The following is a 7162-nucleotide window of genomic DNA, read 5'->3' as shown; positions in this document are numbered from 1 at the left end:
CTCCGCCCCACTCCAGTTAATGACATGCCCTGTATTTGATATGTAGGAAAATTCCCGAACTCTCCGAGAGCGTAGCGTACTGATCTTTTGTGCTCTGTTATTCTTTACGAGAAGCGATCTACCTGTCTCGCCTCGTGAGATGTCCTGACAATTACTACACGGTATCTTGTAAACTCCAGCTTCTTCCTTTTTGTTATTTAAGTATACGTTAACGAGTGAACTCGATGGATTTGGGATAATGGAAAATGAAAGGATTGTTAGGCCTGAGTTGCTCGGAGGCCTTCTGGATGTTTTCATCGTCTGGAAGCTTTTATTTTGTTGTTGAAATCTATTTGTCTGTTGTGAGTGGGACCTTTATAGTATATTTTATTCGCTTTGTTAATAGCCCACTCTACGATAATGTGTGGTGGATATAGCAGTTGCATTAGGTGTTGGCGGATCGTGTTAAATTCTTTGTCCAGGTACTTATTTGAACATATCCTAAGTCCTCTGAGGAATAGTTGCACCCTACCATGATTTTTACGAGACGTCGTGGTAGCTAAGAAATGAATGTAGGAAGTTAGTGAAGGTGGGTTTTCTATATACTGCAAAATGCATACCTGTTCTGTTTCTATGATCAGTACATCTAGGAACGGCAGTTTTCCGTCCTTTTCCCATTCTGTTTTAAATACATGGTCGGAAAGCGAATTTAGCCATTAAAATCTGGATATCTCTAGAAAGTAAAGATATCATCTACGTATTTAAGCCAGATCATATTATGGGGTTTGATAGACGACAAACCCTGAAATATTCCATGCTGCTCCAAATTTTTGTTTGTAAAATTACCATTGAAAGAAATACGTTGTTAGTTACACAGAGGTTGAAAAGTTTTAAAGTTTTATCTATGCCAAGAGGAAAATGGTCTTCATATGGTTGCAACTTCCTCTGAAGAAAGACAACACGTCGGCAATCAGGACTTTGGTAAAAATAATGACTCGACGTCTAGACTGAGCAATTTGATGTTGTTTGAGGGAATGTTTAAACTATTAAATTTTTGGGCGAAATCTTCTGCATGTTTGACGTGGGAGGATGAGAAGTTTCTAGAAAGGTGATAACAAGTCTGCGAGCCATTTTGATAATTTGTACATGAAAGAGCCCCTGCTAAAGATATTATGGGGCGTAAACATGAATACTATCTTTATCGAGAGGGCTACTAACAAAGTGAATAAAATATACTATAAAGGTCCCACTCACAACAGACAATTAGATTTTCGGCAACAACAAAATAAAGCTTAAGTACATGAAACATCCAAAAGGCCTCCAAGAGGCAACTCAGGCTCAATAATACCTGCAGATTTTCCAATCTCCCAAATCCATCGGGAGTTCAAACGTTAACGTATACTTAAATAACAAAAGGAAGAAGCTGGAGCTTAAAAGATACCGTGTAGTAATTGTCAGAAAACATCTACATGTGGCGAGACAGGTAGATTGCTTAAAAACGCCACCCTCCATGACATCGGACTCCTAGGGCCACACCTTTATGTTTTTGTATATACCATTGTAATTCACCTGTCCTCCTGCAGTGGCTGAGACACTGGCCTAGTGCTTAATAGTGTTTTATATTCATATATATATATATATATATATATATATATATATATATATATATATATATATATATATACAGTAAACCCCCGTATTTGCGTTCTCATGGTTTTGCGGACTCACATACTATGGTTTTCTCTAATGGAACACATCATGTATCATTAAAAATTCGTCCATTCGCGGTATTTTTCACTGAGAAATATTCACTAGTACTGTATTTTCATATAATTTTCATGAATAAATGCACTTCTTGTGATAAAACTGTTAAAATACTCCAGGTATAAAGCATTTTTACAGAGTTTTTTCTTGGTTTTAAGCTATCAAAATGAGCGTTCAGAAAGTATTTTAGGGGGTTTTAAGCATTCGTGGATTTGACCTATTCGCGGGGGTGTGTGAGACATGCAAATATATATACTACAAGAACAGTTCACTGATACATACACAGCCGTTAGAGACTCCATATCCCTACTCAGGCCGGTGTCCAGGTAGGAGTGGCCTTTAAAACTCATTTGGCTAAAAATCACAATAGACTCTCAGGGGACATTGCTGATAAACAGACCATACCCCACCTCAGATCCACACCTGACAGGTGTCATGGAGCAGGTTGGAAACTCATTAACATTACTACCCTCGTGAAGTGTTTACAAATATGATAATCCTATTTTCATACATCTCTACTGCCTACCTTAAAAGTTTAAACAATTTACAAATTTCTTTTGATATTAAAGGATCAAGTTTATACATCCCGTTGACTGATATTCATATTATGGTTGTAACTTTCTTTTAAAGCTAGATTCAATGATGTTCCTTTCAGTGCATTATTAGAATATACAATCCTTTTGCCTTCCCAGTTGATAAGTATGATTGTTCTCACTAACATGTACAAATATACCACTGTTCCTTGTGCATATCTCACACATTTCTTATGCTGTTCAATTCTTTTTCCAGTGCTTTTTCCCGGTTTGGCCAATATAAAAGTTGTCACAAGACTTGAACAAAGTTTATATACACACCCTTTAGTATTGTCTGGGGAGTTCTTGATAAGTACATTTTCATTGTTGTATTGTTCTTAAATGCGACATTAACACCAAATTCTTAAGAAGATGAGGATATCTTTCATATTATTATTATAAGGAAAAACAAGCAAATTTTTTGTGTTGTAAGGTTCTTTCTGGTTTTGATACATAGTCTTTTTGCCAACAAATGCACTGTTTAATACACTATCAGGATATTTCAATTTCTTGCCTGCATTCCTAATCATATCTATTTCATCATCAATATATTCAGGGCTACATACCCGTAATGCTCTTAAAAACATAGATGAAAACACTGACTTTTTAACCTTATTGCTTTGTCAGAATGGAAGGCAAAGAAATTGAAATATCCTGATAGTGTATTAAACAGTTTCATTTGACAGCCACTTATAAAAATCTAAAAAAAAAACTGTAACTATTTCTATAATAAATATGAAATCATCTTCTTAAGTAGTTCATTTAATTTCCATCGCCTGACCTACTAATATGAGTAGTACTAATTGCTTCAAATTACACACAATTTTTATTTTTTCTTATTGTTTTGCATATTCCTGAGTTCTTTTCAATCTAATCAATAATATAACCAATTTTTCTTTGACAGCCTCCATATTTTCTATTTTTTGACAAAAATCTTCTTATGTAGAATGTTTTTATATATTCACATTTTTATTTGAGCTCATGGTTTTATAAGTTCATTAAACATCTTTATACTGATACATATGCATGCTCTGAAAACCATGAATCAATTCAATATCAGAACACATATAGCAATTGAAGCATAAATATTACAGGCTATTTTTAGTCATTACCTACTATATAGTAGGTCGGCGTTTTTGAAGACAAAATATGGAACGGACAGGAAAAAATCTTGAAAAGTATCACCCTAAAGCAAATTGGTTGTTTCTTCATTAGAATAAACTGCTTGTTCGCTATTTTCTGGTCCTTGGATGCATACCTCGTTGCTGGTGAAATGACTTTCCAGCTAACAATGCCTCAGTAGTTTCAAACTTTCAGTTCCCTGTTTACTATCTCCAGAATGGACCAGCGTAAAGTAAGTTATTTTTTTCATGTGTCTAAAAGTTCATTATATGAGTAAATATTTTTCAGTTGTCCTATATTGTAGGTAGTGAATTTTCAGCTTACATGATATAAGACAAAAACTCAGTCTCTCTCTCTCTCTCTCTCTCTCTCTCTCTCTCTCTCTCTCTCTCTCTCTCTCTCTCTCTCTCTCTCTTTATTCCTTTTCTTTCTCTTCCTTTTCCTCTGGTTCTTTCGTTCTTTGTATTATTAGAAAAATTCTAATTTTTTCTTTTCAAAAAATCTACAAAATACTGGACATTTAGATGAAAAGAAAAAGGATCTGTGGGACAATTTTATTACTCCTCCCGAAGTCAGGATTCTGATGAAGACTCGGCGGAAGATGATATGGCTTAGCTGACAATCTAAATTCCAATCAACTAAGAGCCTCTGCAAGCAGTCTTTCATGATGGGAGAGTCTTGGTGAAGATGATGATGAAGTGGAAAACAGTAATAAGGGTCAATTGTGCAGAGGGCAGCAGAATCAAAGAAAGGAAAACAAGCCAAAAGATGTCTCTAAGAATATAACTGGAAAAAACATATTAATATTCGATTTTCAGTCAAAAAACACAGTATGATAAACCGCCACCTGCCAATAGATTTGAAGGGAAAGTCACCTGTGGCATCTACGCTGAATATTTCTTTGATGAGAGATATAATGAACATGATTGCCAAGCTTGCAGGTAGCTTGCTAGAAAAATGCACAGTTTACCATCTCTGTTTCCGGAACTGCGGTGGCCTTTGGCATTCTCAATCTCAGGATACAATTTTGGTCGCCGCTTATACTGGTCTTTGGATGCTGATGTTGGAGTCGAACTCGTTGCTAAGGCAATGTCAAAATTTGAAGAAATATTACGGTTTCTGCATTTTTGATAATCAGGCACTAAACAAGGATGACAAACTGGCAAAAATCCGACCTCTAATGAACCATTTGAACACAAAATTTGCCATATATTACCTATGGATCAACATATAGCACTTGATGAAGCAATGATAGAATATTTTGGTAGGCATGGATGCAAACAGTGCATTCAGAATAAACCTGTGAGATTTGGATAAAAAGCTTGGTGCCTAAATTCGCCACTTGGATATTTAGCTACGTTTGATGTATACCAAAACAGCCTTCAGGTTGAATCGTCACTATGAAGAAAGGTTTGGAAAAGGTGGGGCACTTTGATGATTTTATTCGAAAAACTACCAAGTCATATCAAAAGATATACCAGTGAGTTTTACTTCGACAACTACTTCAAAAGTTTACCTTCCATAATCACCTACGAGATAAACTATGTAACAACTGGAACAATAAGGACAACAGAATTCGAAACTTGTCCTATAAACTCACAAACGAAATGAAGAAGGTTCATATCGAGGAGATACGGATGTTGTTGTGGATAGTATTCTGTATCTTGTTGGTACGCTGGAAGGATAATGCAGTAGTTTCAGTTGTTTCAAATATTTCTCTGTTTTTGTCTGGAAAGTGATTTTTGTGGTTGTAAAGGACAAAAAAAAATTAGTGTAAGTCGTTGAATCTCATCGGGGGATTACAAAGGCACATGGGTGGCACTGATAGGATGGACCAAAACATCAATTGTTACCATATATCCATTCTCTCTCTGAAAAAGTGGTGGTGGCCTATATTTTCTTGGGTGATTGATGCAACGATTCAATGAACTTTCTGGCTTCTGCATCCCATGTTGATGAAACAACCTTCAGTGTTGTCATTCAAGCGCTACATTGCAGGACATACCTTCAGCGATTTTCATTGCAGAACCAAATTTGGGAATGAGGCCGGCCAGAGAGTCATCTCAAAGAAGGCTGGATGTACGTTCCATGACAATATTGATGGTCACCTCGTCACCCCTTGGAAAACAATGGCCGAAAATGTGCTCTATCTTCTTGCAAATCTCGTCCTTCGCAAGTGTATGAAGTGTAGAGTTCCATTGTGTGTGAAATGCGATTTGTTGAGTATCATCGTCGTGCTCTTTAGAACACTGCTAATTATAGTATCTGGTTTGTTCTGAACATATCATACTTTATCTCAAATTTTTAGTAAGAATGAAGAAGTTTCTCTAAGCATGTGTGCCGACAAAATTTCATTCTACAATATCACAATTTTCTGTTAAACATTTCACGGTAAGTAAAAATCCATTATCCATTTCACATATTCAAATGGTAACTTTCAGCACGTGAATAACAGGGCTTACAAATGCAACAAATTTTAGCAGTCACTGCAAAAGTCTTTGTATATTCCATAATAAACGCATTAATATTGGTGTCTTGTTTCTAATACATCCTCTAGTAATGAAAAAATACCAATAAAATTTTATTATAAAATAGTCTCCTCAATTGAAAATGTGTACCCCTTATCTGCCTAACCTACTATATATAGTAGGTTTATATATGGACAAATACCATGAAAAAATCATCAAATATTTAGGCCTTACAATATAAATATACATATTAAACTTAAATAATAAAACAAATTAAGAAAAAAAAATTTCTGATAATGAGGCTTAATGTCGATTTAAGAACAATACAACAATGAAAAATGTTACTTATCAAGAAGATCCCCAGACAATACTAAAGGGTGTATATGGCTTCCGGTAAGTCTTGTGACAACTTTTATATTGGCCAAACCGGGGCGAAGAGGACTGGAAAAGGACAGAACCAATAATGTGTGTTTTCGATATGCTTTCGGAAGGCGGTGGATATCTAGATGGATCTACCAGAACAAACATGCTAGTAACTGGAAGGATAAAAACGTATTCTAATAATGCACTGGAAGGACATCTTTGAATCTTCATAATAAAGAAAATTACAACCATAATATGAATATTCAGGATGTATAAACTTTTAATTTCTTCCAGAAATTTGTAAATTGTTTAAATTTTAAGTCGTAGTTAGTAGAGATGTATTTAAAATAAGGATTATCAATTAGTAAAAACAGTACGACATTAAGAAAAATGTTAAAATTTGAAGTCCGCCTTCCTGTCAGGTGTGGACTCTGAGGTCTTTTGAATAGGTCTTTTTCTCATGTCCCCAAAAAATAATCACATTATTTCAAGGCCATGATGTTGGCAAGCATTAAAAGCAACCACTCTAACCTTATTTATGTTCTCACCCCTATTCTTGTCTATATATATTTGTGATGCCTCATACTCTCTGTTCATCCTTGATAAACTTCGAAACCATCGCTGATCAATAGAAGATCTGGTCACCTGGGTAATGTGTGCATTAATGGATCGGCCATTACAAGTCTCTAATCAGTTTATGGATATACCCCATTGGATATATTTAGATGTTGCGGACGATAAACCACGCACAGAAGACGTAGGCATACGTATACATATATATCGTCGCCTGGTATATAATCTAGACCATATTTTGTCTTGTATACACAAACATTCACTCTTCTTTACTTATCATCCTTCACCCAGAACTCTTCTTGACTTTCTTCACTTCCTTCA

This window comes from Macrobrachium rosenbergii, chromosome 12, assembly GCF_040412425.1.
Source record: "Macrobrachium rosenbergii isolate ZJJX-2024 chromosome 12, ASM4041242v1, whole genome shotgun sequence".
NCBI lineage: Eukaryota > Metazoa > Arthropoda > Malacostraca > Decapoda > Palaemonidae > Macrobrachium > Macrobrachium rosenbergii.
This window is presented reverse-complemented; position numbering follows the sequence as displayed.